Source organism: Rhea pennata, chromosome 2 (assembly GCF_028389875.1).
Source record: "Rhea pennata isolate bPtePen1 chromosome 2, bPtePen1.pri, whole genome shotgun sequence".
In the NCBI taxonomy this organism is placed as follows: domain Eukaryota; kingdom Metazoa; phylum Chordata; class Aves; order Rheiformes; family Rheidae; genus Rhea; species Rhea pennata.
The window spans coordinates 108,015,177-108,035,639 of NC_084664.1; the positions used below are offsets into that span (position 1 = coordinate 108,015,177).

A 20,463-nucleotide genomic window follows, 5' to 3' on the forward strand; every position below is an offset into this window, starting at 1 on the left:
CAAACAAGTCACTGATAATCTTTCCTTTAGAAATGAGACTTGTCTTTCAAAAAGTTCAACACAGTCATTGTGGTCAATTTTGGAAAAGCACCTTATGACACTGAAGAAAACCAAAAATTAACAGGGCTGGAGCAGAAGGCAAAATTTTAGCAGTGAAAGAAGTGCTTTATGGCCTAAGGAATGCAAGTATACACACATTTTACCTTTCAGTTTACTATAACACAGCCTGGATATTATCAGTACTAGCATGTTTGATGCCTGAAGTACTTGCTAGGTAACAGGAAAACACAATTTCGGATATGCTAGTACTTTAACAACAGCTCTGCTTGTAGCGCACAAACTGACTGTGATAAAACAGTAAATGGGAAAAGTTTTCTTTTTTCTAATTCAAACAGAAAAGTTTTCAAATCAGTCAATGAGTTACAGTTGCAGTGTAGTATGCCTGCACTGAAAAGGTGAGCAAATTCCAAAATGTAATGGTTCACAAAGCTGTAGCTGTTCTGTACATAGGATTCCTGAAATCTCACCACAATACTAAATTTTTTAGGGGATAATTCAATGTGCTTAAATTTTTTCCTTACTCTAGTCTCATCTTGGTTTACCGATTTTTTACTTCCCTTGCCCAGAATGACCCACTGCCACTACCACAAGCTAAAATTACACATAGCTGGCACATAGCTGAGGAATAGGGAGGCCATTTTTAATATGATTCGCTTTCACAGGCAAAACAGCAGTTAATAATCAGTTGACCTACTTCTACAGTAATTTACCATACTTAAACAAACAACCCAAAAAACGCACTTCAGAAATGAAAAATCATCTCAAAAGCTTAACTGGGGGTAGAGAAAGATGGAAAGATGCTATTGTCCACTGATTTACACAGGGGAAAGGGAACTGGTAGTAAGAAGTAAGGTTAACCACACTAAAAAGAAGAAAAGAAGAAAAACTTTGGAATAAGACCTGGGTCATCAGGATTAAAGCTATGGCGCCCCATTCCGAAATGGAGATAAATGCATTCCTCGCCCTCCATGTGAGGTTGGCATGGGGGCTGCAACAGCCATAATTTCCCTTCCAGTCCTTCACATCCCACACCGCAGAGCTCTCCAGGACGGCACACTAGAAGCCAACTTTTTTGTACGTTTGAAGGAAGATCGTCCAAATTAAACACACTCACTACTTACAAAACATGTCCTTATAGAAGTATTTATTTGAATAGGAATTTATTCCCTCTGATTTTTTTTTTTTTTTTTTTTTTACTCTCTCCTTTCCTCCTCGAGCCGGCCATGCAGATAGCCCAATGAGTTTCCCTTTTCTTTGCTGGCATGGATGCTGCTCCCGGTGACGGGGCTGGCGAGATGCCTATTGCTTTCAATGGGCAGAAGATCAGGCCCAGTCCTGCAGATGTTACTCATGCAAGCGCTCAGCTCCACCCTTCGCTTCTGACGTTATTCCATAGCCTCCTATTTAGAAAACAAACCGGAGCGACTGAGACATGTACAGCAATAGGCCTCTCTTATTAGTGCCTTATTAGTTTTTGCACACTCCCCCTCCAAACCCTTGGTCACTGCTTAGTCAGGGCCTGATAACACAGGCTTTAGCACCTATGGACTGCCAACATCAGGCCATTTCCAAGTGCGTCCTAATGGCAGTCATGTACCACTTTTGTTGTTGTAAAGAACCACAGCTGTTTTGGCCTGCGGGGAACTCTTACTCAGGTAGGAACAATAATCTTGTCAAACGTTAGCAAATCCATCTCAAATACTATGACATGACATTCGGACTTTTTCTTAATGCCTCAGTTCCTGGAGTCATGTTCTGTCTTGAGAAATTTGGCTTTTGTTTAAAAACTAATCCTTCAGGTTCCCATGTTTGCAGAGGATAACCTGGAAATCTGGCTTCAGAGTTTCCCAAGAGGAAACAAAAAGCCAGAAAATAAACAAAAAGAACTGGAAGCTTTTGTTGGTTTGATGTCATTTGCTGATTTTTCTTAACATCGCTATTTTAAGCAATTCTCTTTTTTGGTTCGAACTGACAATTTGCTCTAAGCCAAATCCTGATTCAGACTACAATCACTGCAGATTAAAAAAAAAAATCTCCACTTGTTAGTCAACATTATCTGGTATTTAGTAATTGTATTCTTGTATCTAATTCTTTTATAGTAACGTTTTAAACCTCTTCATGGGATTACAGACAAACTTTGGAAATAAAGTCCATTCTCAATCTAGAAAAACCCTAGGGCAACTAAGAGACTTAGAATTCATTTTATGTATGTGAAGTTGGTGTAAGAATTGTAAATACACACCTATAAGACTCTCTAGATTGGACTGCTGCCCTTTGCAATTGAACAATTTACAAATAAATTTGTAATTGTACTTCAGTTGCTGACCCATGTAATGTGCACTGTTTCAGTATTTCCAACTCAAATAAAATGATGCTCTTAGAAAAATGTTCAGCCCGCCTTATTTCAATCAGTGGAACTGAAATGGAAAATTGGGATAAAAATATATCTTTTTTTTAACTTCTCTGCCTTTATGAAAGCAAAATATGCAGCAGCTTGGACAACTGCAGATCTTTAATAAGAAACCTTTACAATGCATAAAAAAATAGGAAAGAAAGAACAGAACTGTGTTTGCTTAACATCTGTGTATTTTGAGCACATGTATGCAAGAATCTGCGGTAGCTGTAGCCCTCACTTTGCATTGTCGATTAAGAAAATAACGGAGGAGAGACTGAGCCTCCCAGTGCAGCTGGGTCTGCCCGTACCATGGGACTCTTATCTGGCACCAGCGTGGCCCAGCTGTGCGAAGTGCCCTATGCCAATGTCCCGGCCCGGCGACTACAAATGAGGGCTTATTGCGCAGGGTGAGCACCTGCTAGCAACAGGCTGTTGTGGCTGCAAATACGCAACCCCGCGCCGTCCCCGAGCACCCGGAGCAGCTCGGGAGCCGGGAAGGCTCCTGTGCTCGGCCTGGCACTGACTGAGACGGCGACGCAGCCCAGGATTTATGGCCCCGTCCACTTCAGCCGCTCACAATGACCTGCCTCATGCAGCGGCGGTGCATGGGCTGTCCTGTCTGCAGCTGGCTCATTGGGATGGAAACTCTTCCCTTGTCCCCAGAGAGAAACCCTGTGCGTTTCCCCTTTCTTGTCCAGCCTCTGGCAGCCATCCTTCTCCATGACCCACTGCCACAAAACAACCTCACAACAGAGAAATACTTACACGGAGCTATTTCAAATTATTTTTACGGATACTTGAGTTTGGGTTCCCTAAACCAGAGCCCCTGAAGGTCTCCAGCTTGACCTCTAAAGAATTATACCACCACCTCCAGAGGCAAATGCTATTTCATATTAACTTAAGATCCCGTAAGTGGGAGGACAGGAGGTTGCAGAAGATATATTTAGCCACAAAAGAATTAACAAAACCCCAGAGCTAGGAGCGCAACGAGCAAGTGCTTTGAGACAACTAAATATAATACATTCAACTCCCCATCTAGTCCTACCAGTCCCAGAAAACAAGTTATATGTGGGGGAAGTCAGGTTTGGATACCTAACCCGGGCACTTCAGCCCTCTCCTCAAGCCTCCTTGTTTCTTGAGGAGGCTTTTGTGATCCTCTTTCTGAATTTTAAGGAAAGAAGTAGCAAGTCAGTACCCTGGAGCTTTATAAGAAAGATAGAGTCTACTGAAGAAAATGTATTTTGTTTTTGGTGCACAAACAAATGAGCAAGATTCTAGGAAATATTTTTGAGAAAAATAACAACAATATGGATGGTGTTAGCCTGACAGGTGACTAAAAAACTAGCAAGAAAGGCTTGAGGAATGGCTACTGTAATGAAAATAATAAGATGTTCTAGGCATCAGCTCAGGGAAGAGCTGGGATGAGATAAAGGTACCAGGAGAACACAGTACTATCAGGACTCGCTCCAAGTTTCTACAAATGCGAAATATTCTCCTGTGTTAATAGTAAAACATGGACTTTTATCTAAAATTTTAGTAGAGACCAAACAAAATGAAGAATAAGTCATGTAGAAATTTAAAATTAACAAGTCATTACCTTCTCAGCTCTCCCCAAAAGACTTTGGCTCTAATTTAAGCATAAAAGTCAAATGTAAAACCCTAAAGTAATACATTTCTTGATGGTAAATTCTTAATTTGAGGGCAAAACAAAGACAACTGATTCTTCCAGAAAATACCTGCTGCTGATGCAAAACAATACCAAAAAGTACCTCTTTGGGGTATACGCACACATACAAGATTGATGTGTTTATAATGCAAAAAATTAAGTATGAGCCAGTGCTGAGAAGTCAGGAACTGCCAACTGACCTCACCATGCCTGCATAAGGAGCTTTTTATTTCCAAAGGCAGACTGCAAATACTGAGTACATATCTTTTTTTGTTATGATGACATATTATGATGCAGGAAGGTCTTGAATAATCTTTTCTTGGTTTGTTCTTCTTGAATTTTAACCTTGGTGAAATCAGAAAAATCAAGTAACTTTTTCCATTCCTGCAAAGGACAATTTCATGGTGGCCTCCAAAGAGTGCTAACATTTAACTAAGTGTAGTCTTTCAACCAGGTATTCCTCAGGCTTAAGCTGGTTTTCACAAGAAGACAGAGATATTTTGCAGTGAGTACAAATCCTTCTCTAAACTGTTCTGCTTTCAGTAGGTTCAAGTAGTAACAAAAGTGTTTTCAGGACCTGAGAAACCACAGTAACCTTTACTGCACAAAACAGTAAAAAAAACCCAACCAACCAACCAAAAAGCCCCTTCAGAACCGCACCACAAACCCAGACTCCTCCTTGTGTCCTTTCCACATGCATTTTTCCGCCCATCCACAGATGTCTCTGTCCTCTGCAGAGAAATATAAAAGGAGTGGTTTCCCCCACACTTACATATCACCTTTCAGAAGTGTTTTTCCCCCCTCTGGATGTTTCTCTTGGGATATATCCCTATCTTGGGTAGGTAACTGATGACCAGAGAACTCCTAAGTCCATTTTCTGACCCCAAGGGCAGGATTTTGATTTCCCCCATTGTGGCTGAAGCCAACAAAAACTTCAGTGAAAAAAATGAGTTTTGCTGGTGGAAACGTCGAGTAAAGGCAGGCTTCGGTTCCTGCCTCGCTACAGAAATAGATCAGTGAGGTATGTTTATGCAGTGACATTTTTCAAACATGCACTAAAAAAAATACTCAGCTTGAATATTCCACAAATTCCTTAAGCTCCTGGTACCTCTTCCTGGGCCTCGCTCTTCATTAAATATAATGACTCCTTAAAACGGAAAAGAGAAAAATGTCACTACCACCTGCTGGCACTCATGAAAGCCATCCAGGCGAATGCACGGCGCGTCCAAATGCGGCTGCGGACTGGGTCAGAAAGAAGGCTACGCGGGCACATCCTGGAAGGGGCTCTGCCCTTTAGGGGCACTGTGAGTATCGCCTTGGACATCGTCTTGGACACGCTCACGGACACACAGCGGGGTCCGGGGCGGGGGGGAGGGGGAGGGAACAAACCTGTTTAAACACAAATTCCTCCCTTCCTCCTCCCGTCCCTCCCTGCCCCCCTCCCCAAGAGAAAACGTGATTTACCAGAAGGAGCTCACAGTGCCGCTCGGGCTGAGAAAGTACACGGCGAACTGCGCCGCGCGCCCAAAATAGCCCCAGAAGAGGAAATGGGTGGGGGCGAGTTTCTTTCTTCTGCTCACAAAGAACTGCACCAGCCAGCAGGGCTCAAGTAAAAACAGCCCTGACACGCCGCCGAGCAGCCCTGGGTGACGGTGCTCCCATCTTTTCCCAGTCTGGGCTATTTTAAGCTCACAGCACAGGAAACTTGGCACCCAAGTGTTTCCGAAAGTTGCCCCTGCCGCTTCCACGGGTTCAGATCATTCGCAAGGGCACAGCTCGCAGCACACAAAATGTTGAGGGGGCAGAAGAGAGAGCGCCTGACAACTGGAGGCAAATCGTTTAAAGAGATCCGTAAGATCTAGCGATAATGAGGTGAAGCTGAAAAATGTTTGGTTTTCAGGCCTGCGTTGCTGATTTTCAAAGCGCCCCGACGTTTACGTGAGCTGCCCAAGCACTGATCCATGACTCGGCGTCTCCCTGTTCAAAGGGGGAGAAAAGCAGTCTTCGCCAAGAGATTCACTTGTGTGGGTCACACCACGATAACTTTGCTGCAGACTTTCTCTCTCCCCTCCTTAAGAAACTTTCAGAAAAATTTGATGTTTTCAAATTGTAAACTCAAAAATAAAGGGGAGACATTTGGGTGTGTGTTAGGCAAGCCGCCGCAGAACCAGGAACAAGGAACAACACGGTCGTTGCACATGAAACCTCAGCTCTGATTCCCATTAAGTGTGGTATAGGATAAACTAGTGGCATAACATAATAAAAAAAATATGCTAATTAAAATATTAACAAAAATATAAAAGCATATAAAGATAGCTAGTTTCTTCACCCTGTATTATAAAATCTTTCATATTAGCATCAGCAGTGGGAGATAAAGTTTTCTGAAATCAGGTGAAAAAATATTATAACTTAGTAAATGCTTTTAAAAATCCATGTTTCGATTACTTCACAGCTATACCTTTTACAAATGCCAAAGAGTGAAGGTTGCCTTTGTTATGAAAGCTAAGTTTCTGAGTAAACTGAGCTCAGAAAAGGTTGAAAAAGATAATTCTGCAGGTGAAAGACCTTCTATTTAAACTCAACAGATTAAAACAGCCAAATAGATTTTACCTCCTTTTCCAGAAGTAATTCATTTCTGGGGATGGGAAAGCAAGAGCATTCTCATCCCCAAAAGCTAGTATTTGAGGTACCTTTAAGTAACTGAAAATACAGATTCTGAAGTTCAGTCTGTTCATTAATACGATTACTGAAATACCATAAATCTGGAATGGCAATCTAAAGCTGTACAAAAAGAGGGATTAAAAACTGTCTAAGAAGAAAGAGAAGAAGTTGCAAACCCTTGCCTGTAATTGGTAAAACTATCTGCAAGCTTTCAGGGACTTTTGCATGGTTGATTTTTCCTGTCTTAGTGATAGCATCTGCTGCAAAATGGATGGACATCAGAGCAAAAGTGTGTTCGATCTCTCCTTGCAGAGCTTCCTGAGAGCTCACTACCCCTGTGCTGAATGTCACATGCCCCCCCCAAGTTAGACAGATTAGCTTAAATTACTGAAAACAACTGCTATTTGCTATGCTTGAGCCTTTTATTCCAACACTCAGCTGCTCTATACTCTTAAACTGTATCTGAGTCACCTTCATTTGTTATCCCTGGCGGTCTGGGAAACTCATAGCTTAATAAACAGGTTAAGCAAATGAAAAGATTAGTCAGTATTGTGCTTCAGATGAATGCAAGATGAGATTGCACCAAAGGTAAGTATATTAAAAAAATTAAAGAAGGAAAGGTTTCCAAATCTTTGCACAATCTAAATAGAATGTGTTTCACATAAAGAAACCATCCCCAAGTTTGGAGCTTGCATCTTTTGGCCCTGATATTGAAGATCACTACTAATACTACCAACATACTGGGAAAACTGGTGGGTTTTTTGGTTGCCATTACCAATTTGAACTCAAAGCTTACCAGGGACAAAAACTTTAGGTAGGATGCAGCATGATCCAAACAATATGGCTTTGGATTGAAAAGTCTACAAAGGCTTGGATATAATTTAGTCTCTTCTACTGTTCTCTGCACCTCTGACACAAATTTGCTGCCTCAATTTTCCACTTGTGAGATAGGTCATGATAGCTCCTTCTCTGTAAAAGCTTTTTATGGACAATCATAGAAAAATTCTGTACAAGAATTTATTATTATGTCCTAAATACAATTCTTCCTGTGTATTACCTTTATGTATCTTGGGTTCTTTGTTTTACATGGTCCTTCAGCATGAACATGTTCAGGTTCATTAAGTATGCCATCATCTCACTATTAGAAGGTTAGTCCATCAGCTCAGATCTTTGACAAATCATCATCCTCAAAAACGAGGAGAGGAAAGGAAAGGATAGGAAGGTCTTTTTCCCCAAAATTACTTCTTTTGAATAACAATGAAAATAGCTTGCATAAAGTCTGATCATGCAAAATGGTAACTTGCTAAGTTTTCAGACTGAAGAACTGTAAACCAACAGAAAGTGCCTGGTGCAGCATCCCCAGTAACCCCAACCCTCTACCAGTCATCAGACCAGTGGGGATGCAGTCTCTCAGCTGTGAGATAAGACAATTTGAGATGACTACTACAATCTTTCTTTGCATACACAGAACCCACACAGACACAAAAAAGAACTGAAAAAGCTGTTCCAGTTCAGCAGCCCTGGAGTAAGAAACCCCCACACTAGTGCAGTGCTGTGCAAAAGCACAGCACCCACGGGGCCCAGCCAAAACTGAAGCTCTGTGGTGCCACGCACAGTCCACACACAGAACGAGACCACAGGTAATTTCCAGTGTTAGTGGACATAAAAGGCAATGTGCAGAGAAATAAGCACTGCCCTGAGCGCCAGCTGAGGGCAAGTGGCAATGCTGAGAAGGAGACTCAATGCTGTGTTCATGGGGCTGTAAAAGACTGACCTGTGGGGCGGCCGTAGGCAGGCAGGCAGGGTGCACAGCACGTGGGCTAGCCTCAGCACCCTGGAGCACACGCAGGGCCACAGGCTTGCGGGCTTCATGACAGGTAAATGGGGTCCAGAGGATGCGTTCCTCATCTCTAATACACAATATTCTCATTCCTTGTCCGCCCTTTCTCCGAACCCATGCCAAACACTGCAGAATCCTTCCAACTACCTTGAGCAGCACCTTTATTTTTCTGTTTCTAAATGATGCACAGTCACTGCATATTTTCCAGAGCAATCAGCATACGAAGATGCTGAGCCTTAAAAGAGCTCACTGCTTCACATCTCCTGCAGGTGCAATGATATAGCTGAAGATCTGCCTTGTTCAAAAATCTAACCTCAAAAATATAACCTCTCCGGAGGTTAGTTACAGCAATGCACACAAACAAGCATAAGAAGTTTGTGCTGTTCAAGCCCTCGCTCTCCTTTAGAAAAGGAAAGAGATGTTTAAAATACTGTTCTGGTTTTTAATAACAGCTAAAAATCAACACCAAAATCTCTATGGAACTCACAAAAAAGTGCGCTTTCACAGTCACTACCAATCAGCCCCTCTTAGGGAAGCCACCAAAGCGTATTTAACTTTTCCTGTGTCTCTAAGCTTTCAAGCCTCTGAGAGCCACGTACCCTATTGGCCTTGTGTTCACACATCTACACTTTTTTTTATCTACACTTTTCTTTTTTAATAACAATTTTTATATGGTACAAGGTTGTCTTCAAAGATGCTGATCACTATTTCCTGTTGACTACTCAGGAAACAGTAGATCCTCAGCATCTCTGAAAACTAGGCCATATTTAGAGCTGAGCTGATATCCACTGAGAGGACATCTTCTGCACAGTTACAAAAGCCAGAGTTTCCCAAAGCCAAAAAACACATTGGATGAAGAAAAGCTAACAGCTTCAAAATGCAAGGTACCCTGTCTACATTAAATTAAACGAAAAAAATCCCTTAAAAGTGGCTAATTTAAATACATTGGTGACTGCAATTTAAAATGCAGCCTGTTTTCCTCACAGAGGCATGTCTCAATGATGTTATGGATCTATTCTGAAGTTTCTACCTCTTCTAGAGGGTTTACAAAAAAGAAAATAGCTGTTGAGACGAGTGACAGGGAATTTGTCTCACCAGTTCAGCCCCAGAATAGGTTGGCAGGAGCTACATAGATAGTTGTTAGCCCGGGCATCAGGGGCACCACCATGAGCTACCAAAGAGGGAAGGCAGGCCCCAGAGATAAATATGAGCAAAATCAGTTCTGGAAATGAAGAAGAAAGAACCACAAGCACCAACGTGAGAAGGAACGTGTCGCGCTAACTGGGAACTGAAATGGTTAAACGCAACATTGGTGCAGAAAGGACTAGAGGGTGAGCAAAGAAGAAAATGGGACAAGCTAAGACAGATACCACTGACACTTTGCATATGTGACGTCTGTCCACTACTCTTTTGCCTCACCTATTTCGATTACAAGATGTCTGACTTCCACTAATTGAAAATGCTTAGAGAAATCAGATCCTCACCTGAGGCAGAACTGCTGGAGGCTTTCTTTATTTTTTCCTCTCAAGTTAAAAAAAAAAATAAAAGCTTTACGTTTATGCAGCTTTGAAGAGTTTGTTGGAAGGCTGAGATATGGGAGGGAGAGAGAAAAGGACTATTCGTTTTTTAATTTACAAAATATGACAGTTTAAATTATTAATCTATTTTCTTGATTAAATCATTAAGAAATTCTATTTATTTTTGCTTATCTCCAAACTGATGGTTCAAGAAGTTAGCCCCTCGCTGTTTCCCAGAAGCTAGAGAAGCTCCTTATCTCTTCCCTACTTTAATATGCAATTATTACACATCCTGCGACTGAGAAACACGTAGGTGAACAGTGCCCTGTGTCGGATCAGGGAGCATCCGTGGCATCACACGTGGTTCTCCTTGGGGGCAGAGGAAGGGAGAAGACAACACCAGCACAGTGAAATGCAGCAGTTCGGCTGGGCACCGTCCTGGGATGAGGCTTACGTTTTTTGCTACGTTAACGCTAGCTGCTCCAGAAGTGCAAGGAATTAGTAGTATCGCTGTCCAGACACTATCTTATTCCATTCCACGTCAGTGACACCTACTGGTGAGCAGAAGTGAAGGCAAAAAAAAAAAAAAAAAAAAAAAAAATGCTGGAAAGCCAAAGCCCCAGGCCGCCTTTCATTGAGGTTTCTTTTTCGGGAAACATTACAGTGAGCCTGGAATAGAAGAGAGTTGTAGGACGTGAAAACAAAACTTGGTGACAGTTGTTAAGGGAGTGACAACAGTGCAATCAACAGACGGTTCTGTGTACAGGGAAGTTTGATTCAGCCGGTTTTTATAGCCGCATTATTATGTCAGCAATCAGCGCTAGCGACGCAGTACTGAAATAGCTGGATCCTTTAAACGCGCTGCCATAAATCTGTTTGCAGACCTACAGTTAATGGTTATTTTTGAATAGCTGGAGCAAGATAAAACTTGAAATAGGAGGGAACAACTGATTTACAACCACTTTAAGGTCAATCTGCTTGGCTACAAAAGGGTAAAGAGGCTTTTTAGTGTGAGCAGGAATCGGACCTGACATTTCAAAATAGGGAGTTTAGCCCCGATATCAAAATGCGGGCGGCATTTTCTCCTCCAGCACTTCCCCGCTACCAGCCCGCCAGCCCCAATCTACCTCTGCAGGTGCACGGTGCGGCTTTTGACCAGAAACAAGACGCGGAGTCGGGGATTAGGCGAAGCATCCGTGAATTCCCCGGGGAGCCGCCGCCGGGGCGCTGGGCAGCGGAGCGCCGCCGGGATTCCCTGAGTCAGCACGTTTCGCCCCAGCCGCCGCGCTCCTCCCGGATGCCGCTGGTAACGCTCGCAGGGCCTCCTGCGCCGGCGGGCGGCGGGCGCTTGCTGCCACGAAACCGGCTGTGGGGCCTTCCGGCCTCGCCGCAGAGTCAGCGCTGCATCTGCTCTGGAAGGAGCCTTGCCCGTTCGAATTGAGCGGCACCAACACCAACCCCGCGCCTTGCCCGCGAGCAGCCTCACGCCGAAGCCTCCCTACCTGGACCACTCACTCGCACAGCGGGGATGCGAGGGGAAGCCCGGCTTGCTAAAGTTCACACTCCCACGCTATGCTTTAGAAAACAAGGGAGATTTGGAATCCACTAATCACAAAAATTAATATGCTGCATTACAGCGAAAGCCTTGGCGATCCAACTTTTGTTCTCACGAAGCTGTAACAATAATCTCCTGAACTGCTGCAGCAGGGCCCTGAGTCAGATTATATTCACTCACTTCTCTTACTAAAAAGAAAAAAAAGAAAAGAATTAGGAACATTTATTAAGCTACGGGAAGTGCAAAAGATTGGGTACCTTTAAAAAAGAACAGTATTTCCATGCAAATATAAACTTATCATAAGCTTCCTGAAGCACACACAGCATAAAGGCAGTATCACTGCAGAGGAGGTATCTGCTTTCAAGGGGATTTGCATTCTCATCGAATGCTGGACCAAGTCCAGACCAGCCGGAGGATAACCACCCTCTAACCTCCCTGCGGAGACTTACAGAGATGAGACTGAAGCAGTATCATTTCTGACAGAAATCAAATCCTGTCTACTGCACTGCTGGGAACACTACAGACAGGAAGAAAAAAATAGGGAGGAACTGGAATTAAAACAATTCTGTGGCGCTCCTTTGGATAATACCTTGTCAAAAGACTTGAAATGGGAACACATTATATATTTACTAAATGCAAGCAAAAATAACACTGCTATCATAAAATGTAACTTTAACTACCAGGAACATAGAAATGTTAAAGCTGATCCTTAGAAAAACGGCTCAGTTACATGCCCAGGTTAAATCAGCTAAATAATGTATCTAGCCAAATTGTACATGAAGCCATGGAGAGCATTCAAAAAATACAACTCTTTCACATTTCAATCAGTTCAAATTTCAGCACTACTGTCTCAGAGGATACTGTAACACCTAGCAGTATGCCTGCAAAGATTCAAAAAGAAGTGATCCTAATGGAAGCCCACTGACATTAGGATACTGCAGTACAGGTGCTGGGTACGTACTCAGTACTTGCTTTTTGAGGTAACGCGCCCTGGGTTACAGACAAGGAAACCTTGGCCAGCCTGAGGAACAGCCCCTTGGTATTCCCCGTCTTGCCATTCCCACCCTGCTGTAGCAGTAGCAGCCTTTGCGCAGCCACACAGCAAACAGGATTGGAAAGGTTTTAAGCGACTCTTTCGTGTCAGCAAAGCATGGGAGACAGCACAGGGATGGGAGCAAAGTGATTGCACAAGGTGGCAACTGCTCAAACAGGTTTGCCAATACAGCCATAAATAAGTAATCTTCATATATTGTTTTCAGGCGCAGTGAGCTCAACGACTGTCCCAAAGGTAGCAGCATTTGGATTGCATTGAAACCTACAGAGACCCTTAGCGATGCCTGGACCTTCTGTGAAAAAATGTCTAGACTAAGAGAAAAGGCAATGTCTTAAAATGTCCTGTTAGCCAGTTTTAGCTGCAGTACTGGCAACTCAAATTATGGACGTGCCAGACTCAAATGACAGTTAGATATAAATTCACAACATTACAAAAATACTAAGAAAAAATGTAGGTTATAATTTATACCTTAACTTGTAATTTTTAAAGTCACAGGTTGAAATATTTCCCACCATAATCTTGTTTTGGTTGTTTTATATAGATTTTAGCAGAAATGCGAAGATTGGTCTGAACAACGCTTTAGAAATGCCTGTGGCAGAAAGCACCAGGAAACACAGTAGAGCAAGGTTACAAAAATGCCTTGTTTTGATAACTATGGACATGATTGGCAACAATCAAACAGGCAAACATGGAGGAACATGGTGTGTGCATCAGGATCAGAAGGCCTGTGCTCTGCTACATCCACAGCACAGATCAGCCAAGACTGCGCTGCGAGGAAAGGATGGTGGCAACCATGCTACACGTCAGACGGCAGCTAGAGAGGCAGCCGCAACAGGGAGACGCAGAAAATGGGCAGATTCATCTAAGGACAGGGAAAACAAGATTCATAAATAAAAGGATACCCCATAGGTATGTGGTTGACTACCAAAGGATATAAAAGATGTATGCAAAACTAGAAGGTCCTCACCAACCAGGCAGAATCCAAGTAACATGATGATTTGACAGTTGATGCCCCTCATCCTCCCAGTCACACACAAGTGATGCCAGCTAGATCACTTGGACAAGCATCTCCTGGAGCTTCCGGGGATGAGGGTGTGAGTGTGTGAGTGAAATCAGTAAGAAAACGAGTGTGAGTGGGATCGGTTTTAAAATAGGTATCGCCTTCCCCTTCCATCAAGTCTCACTGAGTTTTGTTGCATTATGTGTTTTCATTAAAGCTGAAATTCTCAGAGAGTCACTGGAGCCTCAGAATTGAAACATGAAGAAACAAACAAAATACTATGAGATACGCAAAAAAACCCACAAGAACTAGCAGGCAATGTTGCAAATAAAACAATTTAACATGCTATCACAGAAAAAAGGGCAGGCCAGTGTGGGAACGCCCCACTGCGGTTTCTTTTCCCAAGTCACAACATTTAAAAGAAGAATTCACTCTTTGCTAGAGTTTTAAAAGTGTTTCCCCCCCCCCCAAAAAAAAAAGGAGTAGAACAAAAAAAAATCCTTTTCTTCTTTGTTTTTACATGCCTTTTTGGTGCTCCAGGAGAAGTTTCATCAGCAGTGTAGTCAGATGAGGTTTGGGGTCTGGATGTATTTTAATACCTGCATGAACTGTGCTGACAGGAAAGTGGAAGGGACACACAGTAATTGTGGTCTGCCTCGACAACGGGACAGGTTTCCTAGAGGGACAACAGGGACAAACCTGACGACGCTAGCAGACCCCACAGCGTGAGGGCCCTGCCGTCATTACTTCTGTGCAGGATCTTACTGCACCGCCACGTCCATGCAGGTCTGTCCTGCTCAGGGACAGCAACTCTCTCCAACTCAAAATTCAGTAAGCAACCTAGCTTATTAGAAGTATTTGAGCCAAACATTAGCAAAGGGGGAAAATAAAAAGGACAAATTGAAAGGAACAGGACAATCTCACAGGAGGGGATATCTGAAACTTCCAGATGTGCAATCTGTCTGCAGAATTAAAGCTAATACTTATTCAGAAATGAACTTGTATTCTGAACTGACCTACTCTTGCAGGTAGGGGTGTGTGTGTGTGTGTGTGTGTGTGTGTGTGTGTGTGTGTCGGGGGCGGGAGGGGGGGGGTTATCACATCAATGCCCCTATGGCAAGGTAATCATTGTGCTAACACTGTGCTGGGAATCTTCCCTGTACAGACTAGCTCTAAAATGTGGTCTATCGTTTCTGTACAAATACACCTGATTCAATTATAGGTGTGATTCTTATCAAAACTGTTTATACCAGCAAAGCCTGTCACATAGACACATCTATAGCAGTATGAAAGTTTCCCTGTAATACAACTGTAACTATTCCCACATGAGAATACTCTGATACTGGGAATATTGTGCCAGTCCTGCAATCAAATTGTATTTGTTTCATACTGTTTTCAAAAGAATTTGTTGGTACAGTGCTGCAGAGTCTCTGCTTCTGAATGCTGGTTGCTCTTCAAGCACCCGTTGCTGTTTTCTGGGATTTATGACTGAAAGGATTAAAAACAAAGAAAACTAGAATAGATCTCTGAAGGATACTAATAGCTTCATCCAGCTCTGTCACATTCCAGATCTTATTATTACAGAAAAATATTCCTATGGTAGTAGATACAGCTTCCTCAATTTAAACAGTTTTTCCAAAAAAGCAAATTCTAACCTATTATACAAATATCCAATATCCCTAACACAAACATCCATGCAAATGATAACTGAGCAATCACCTGCCTTATTTGCACATATATTTAAAAGGAAAGCTGAAAATCTGTCCTCCATGTATGTGCATGCCACTGTTCTTCAAACATAGGGCTAATGCCCTGGAAACACTCAAATGCCCAATGGCATCAGTGGGAATTGAGGGCTCCCAGCATTTGGCAGGATTGAGCCCTTCTCATGTATGGGTATGCACACTTCCACATGCCCATAGTGAGATTTTAAATGAAATACAGATGGTGGACAGTAATATCTTCTTCATTTGGACATTCTATGGGATGATACTGCTGACTACAGTATAAACAGTATAAACAGGACTTGGTATTTCATTTAAATGTAATTCATTTATTTTCTGAATGTTCTGATTCTCAGCAAATGAAGAAAGGGCATTTCCGCAAAGCCAGAAAACCATTCATTGTATTAACTCTATCATGCATACAGATAATCTCTAAGGAAGCTTCATCTATTTACATCACAGCCCCAAAAACTAACAAGTATATTAATTAATGGTAATAATAAAAAAGCAATCCTTCAGTCATGTGTTCCATTCAATCTTTATCATCAGATATTTTTAAAATGAACAAAATACATTTGCAGTTTGCTGGAGAATTATTTTAAGGTCCTGGTGTCCCTTAGAATCTCCTCTCACGTCTTTAGATGTCTGCCTTTCACTCTCTCCGCCTGAAATGTCTAGACATCCAAATTAAGGAGTGACCAATCAGCAGCACACTGATCCCCCTGCGCACAAGGTCAGCTCTACAGAAAGAAACACACACACACACACACACACACACACACACACACATATACTTGCAGCATGCACTGTGCAGGAGACCTTTATTTGTGCACAAAAATATTGATGTTGCTAAGTGATACTCAGGCGGTCACTAGCCCTAAGTCTTTGTGTTTGTTTATTACTGTTTCTTCTTCCCCTAGTAAACAATGCAACGGTGATGCACAGATAGAAGAACCTTTCTAAATTAAAATGGCTATGGGAACTAATTTATTATGTCTATATGAGATCAACCTATTACTTTTTTTTTTCTTATTTTGTTCCAGCAAGTCAGAAGGAAAAAATTTATGAGAAACTTTAAAACACACACATCCTGAATATACCTGATCATACCACTTTGCTTTAGTTAGTTAAATAATAAAAGCAATTTATTTGCAAAGGTTTCTTTGTATCTTACACATGCTGGAACTGGATCTAAACACATTTTTTGAAGTTAAAAAAAAAAAGCTCTATTTCATTCATATACCTAGTCAAATGGAATAAGAGGCAATCTGAAAATATTTTCTCATGACACCACACATTAGATAAGCAAAGTGAAACTATGCTTAAAAATTCATTCTAATTCCATACAAAATTGAATTCAAGTTTCTATTAAAAAAACTTCAAAGAAAAAGCTGCTCATTTCTGTGAACATTTTTTAAAAGTCATCCCAAATGTCAAAAATCTTACCTTATTTGGCACCAGAAGTGACTTTCTGGAAATACCAATGTTCATGCCAGGGGTCAGATCTGGAGTTTTTCTTGCTTTCTCAACTCCAAGGAAGATGGAGGACCAAGAAGCAGGCTTCTCCTAATCACCTCCCATGAATAGTCAAGGCAGAGAAGAAACCAGGCTTCTGAGATGCCTGGGAAGCACCTCAGAGCCCTAAGCTTGTGAGGCCTCCTGCTCCGACGTGGCCCTAGGTAAGCTGCCCCTTGCACTCAGGGCCAGAGGATGGTGGGGAGTCCTGCAAGTGCAAGTCCCCAGGGGGTCGCCCCCCGATCTGCAGAGGAGGCAGGAAAGCAGGCATCCTGGGAGGAATCAGACCAGTTTCCTCCAGGAAGCTTCTCCATTCCCATAAATTGTGCTACAGTCAAGATGGCAGATCATGTCATTGCATATCATTTTTTTTCAACAGAAAATTATTTCACTGGAACATTTTCACCAACTGTATTCAACAGAGCTGCACCACGTCGTAACGGAGAGAGCGCTGGAGTGAGCCAATCCTCCCAGTTACAGACACATATTGCTCATGTAACACCTAGCACAACCACTCACATGGAATATATTATTAGGAAAGCACTGAGTGTATTCTGGCTTAATTTTGTGTTATTTTAGCAGATAGATACAAAGAAGACTACCTATAGCAAATGGCTATGACAAGCACAGCTTGTTTCAAAACCTTTTATACTCTGCCTTAACAGCAAATACCTCCAGAGTACTATAAAGATAAAAATGAATTGAGAACTAATGTAAGCACTAGTTCGGGTAACTTTTTTTCTTCTTGCTATATGTTACTGCATGCCGTGTGATATATCACAGTACAGGCATAAAATTCTGTTATTAGTTGTCACATACATACAAGCTCCTCACAAACTCTCTTTCCTTCCACATCACTGAAATAATAAAAAGTTCGTAAGATCAGTGTTCCGTTGACTGGCTGTATTTTAGGAGTCCTGATACATAACGATACGCAAAGCAGAACCACTCCAAACTGTTTTCTGTTCAGTAGGCTGAATCAGACACAGCAGTAATCGGTACAGCAGGAAACTGAAACGGCAGGACAGCTCGGTCCCGTCCTTGCTACATCAGTGATTTGCTCTATGAGTCACTGGACCTTTCTGTCTCAGTCTGTCCATCTGTACAATGTTAATAGTAATGATACTTTCCACGCAAAAGCACTGCTTTAAATTCCAGAGATCAAAGACCAGAAGTGTTTCTATTCCAGACAAAAGCAATACTTTGCCTCCTCCTCGAGCAACTTGCCTGGCTGGCACTGGGAGCAGACCATTCTGGCACTTCAAGAGACTGAGGTGTGCCAGAAGACATGATCCAAAAAGACACAGAAGATAACCAAGAGGTAAAAATATTAACCTTTATGCACCTGCTCAATAATTACCGTTAAAGCATTATTTTTGCAGATGTCTTCTGAACAAATACTTTGGATGTGGGATTGAGAAAGAAGAGGGAAGCAGGGACATAAATAGAAAACTTTCTCATCATGACAGCTGTACATTAATCAAAAATATTCTTTTCTAATGGACATCTATTTGTTTTAAGAACAAGACACTTTAGGCAAAGGGCCTTAACAGTAATGGCACTACTTTGAATAACCTGATTTACCCTCAACTGCAACATGAGATGTGAGGTAATCAGTACACACTGTGAAGACCACCTAGCTTAACCACCCAAAAGCTTATTTATTCTTACTTCTTCCTCCTCTTTTCTTAGAAAGCTTTTTTCATTTCAGTAAAATCCTAGTTAGCTTACTGAAAGCTCATGCCTCTGATTTGGCCAAAGTAGAGGAGAAAGCTTATTCACAAATAAACCTTACAGGATAGAAAAATGACGAGGAAAAAATATCAAGTCAGACAAGTATGACCAGAAAGTCAGAAGTAAAGAATTCAAGTATTTCAAAAGATGTCTTGATAGGTATATTCCCACCTTATTCCAAGCAAATAAGATTAGCATGTATTACTGAGAATTTTATGCCTCAGAAGAAGGTCCTAATTATATTTCACACTGCTCTGAAGATTCCTGTAACAAATACACATCTTTAATGTGGAATTTTATATCTTATTTATAGCATATATGCTCTTTTTGATAGTATTACTTTTCTATGAAAGTTCCTTTGAAGTTAGGTAATTACCTAAAGCGAAATATTTAGTTTGTTGCGAGACCTGAACCACGAGGTTTGTGTAGAACGAGTAAGTCATCATGTAGCACAGCCTAAAGGTTTCAGAGCCACAAGTGGGGATGGAAACATTAATTAGGAGGACAAAGCCAGGAATGCATTTTAAAAGTCATTGAAAGTGAGAGCTGATAAATCTGTACATCTTGCTCCCTGTATGCCACTGAAAATTATTTGAGCCAAGTGCTAAAGAGCATAAAACTACTTCATTACTAATTACTGTCCTTAGTAAAGGCAAAACTTGAGGTTACCACAGAGCTGGCCAAAGTCAAAGTGTAACTGTGAAGAGGTCAGAAGGAGGCTACTAAAACGGTTAATAATGGTCTGTAGTAACTTCTCTCCAACCAGAAATGTCACATCATTAAAGACCTGTGAATCTGGATTTTTTCCCATGCTAGAAGAATGTGTACATCTTCCTCAGCAAAGCCATGAATCTCTCCGGCAGGATAAATGACCTATAGCTACCATATATCAGCATAAAGCAGTATGTTATTTTTATACTACTTTCTGCTCTAGGACTGATGATCCCTGACCATTTTTTGTTTGACTGTAGAGTTTTCAAGAAAAGTCACTCATGGTGAGAAGTCACTGGTAGATTCTCTCATCACCTTCCCAGACACAGTTCCTTGAAGCTGCCTGAAAGTACTGAAAGTACAACATCGTGCCATATGGACCTGCAATTTGTCACACACATTTCATCCCTCATAGGCAATGCATAATATAACATGAGAAACCAAAACTTCAAGATACATATATACATACGCGCACACACACAAAAGGTGAGTCTGCCAATTCAGAACCTCAAAACCAATATATTTCCACTTTTCACCACTTTTCACAGAAGGGACAAATTCACCTAGCTTACTGCATCCAGCCAGGTTTTCCTGACTGGGTGCACTTCAATAATCTGAGAAATGAGACTGCTGTTTCTATTATGTTTTTTTGCCTACACAAAACTCTAACTTTTTATTAAGAATGCTTAATAAACCCAACACATTAAAAACAGTCAGCAGGGAGTGTTGCAATTAGATGCTTGCACAGTGCCTCCCTCTGTGCCTACATGCAAATATTTTTTCATCTTTCACAGACTTTCAGAAACTTCATCACAGTAACTGCAGTAAGACAAGCCCTCCCCCACCTTTTTTCTAATGTGAGATGTTAGGCCATCAAATGTATATCAACATTACTTATGGAATAAGGCAGAATTAGTTCCAAAATTACCTAAAAATTTCCTGAAGTTTTTTTCCTGTTTGGATCTCATTACAATCTAACTGAAGATACTAGGGCGGTTTCACACCCCCAAAATTAGGAGGGAAGGAAAGAC

At 41.7% G+C, this 20,463-nt stretch overlaps 1 protein-coding gene and 1 long non-coding RNA gene across 4 annotated transcripts in view; both read right to left on the reverse strand.

Moving 5' to 3' along the window:
• The window catches only part of LDLRAD4 (low density lipoprotein receptor class A domain containing 4), a 285,075-nt gene that overhangs the window by 41,873 nt on the left and 222,739 nt on the right, over positions 1–20,463 (reverse strand). The gene's annotated exons all lie outside the window — the stretch shown is intronic.
• On the reverse strand, positions 1,197–5,785 carry LOC134137294 (uncharacterized). Its single transcript, XR_009957655.1, has 3 exons — positions 5,586–5,785; positions 5,190–5,268; positions 1,197–1,460 (listed from the first exon to the last, which is right to left on the reverse strand). It is a non-coding gene; the product is annotated as an uncharacterized LOC134137294 (long non-coding RNA).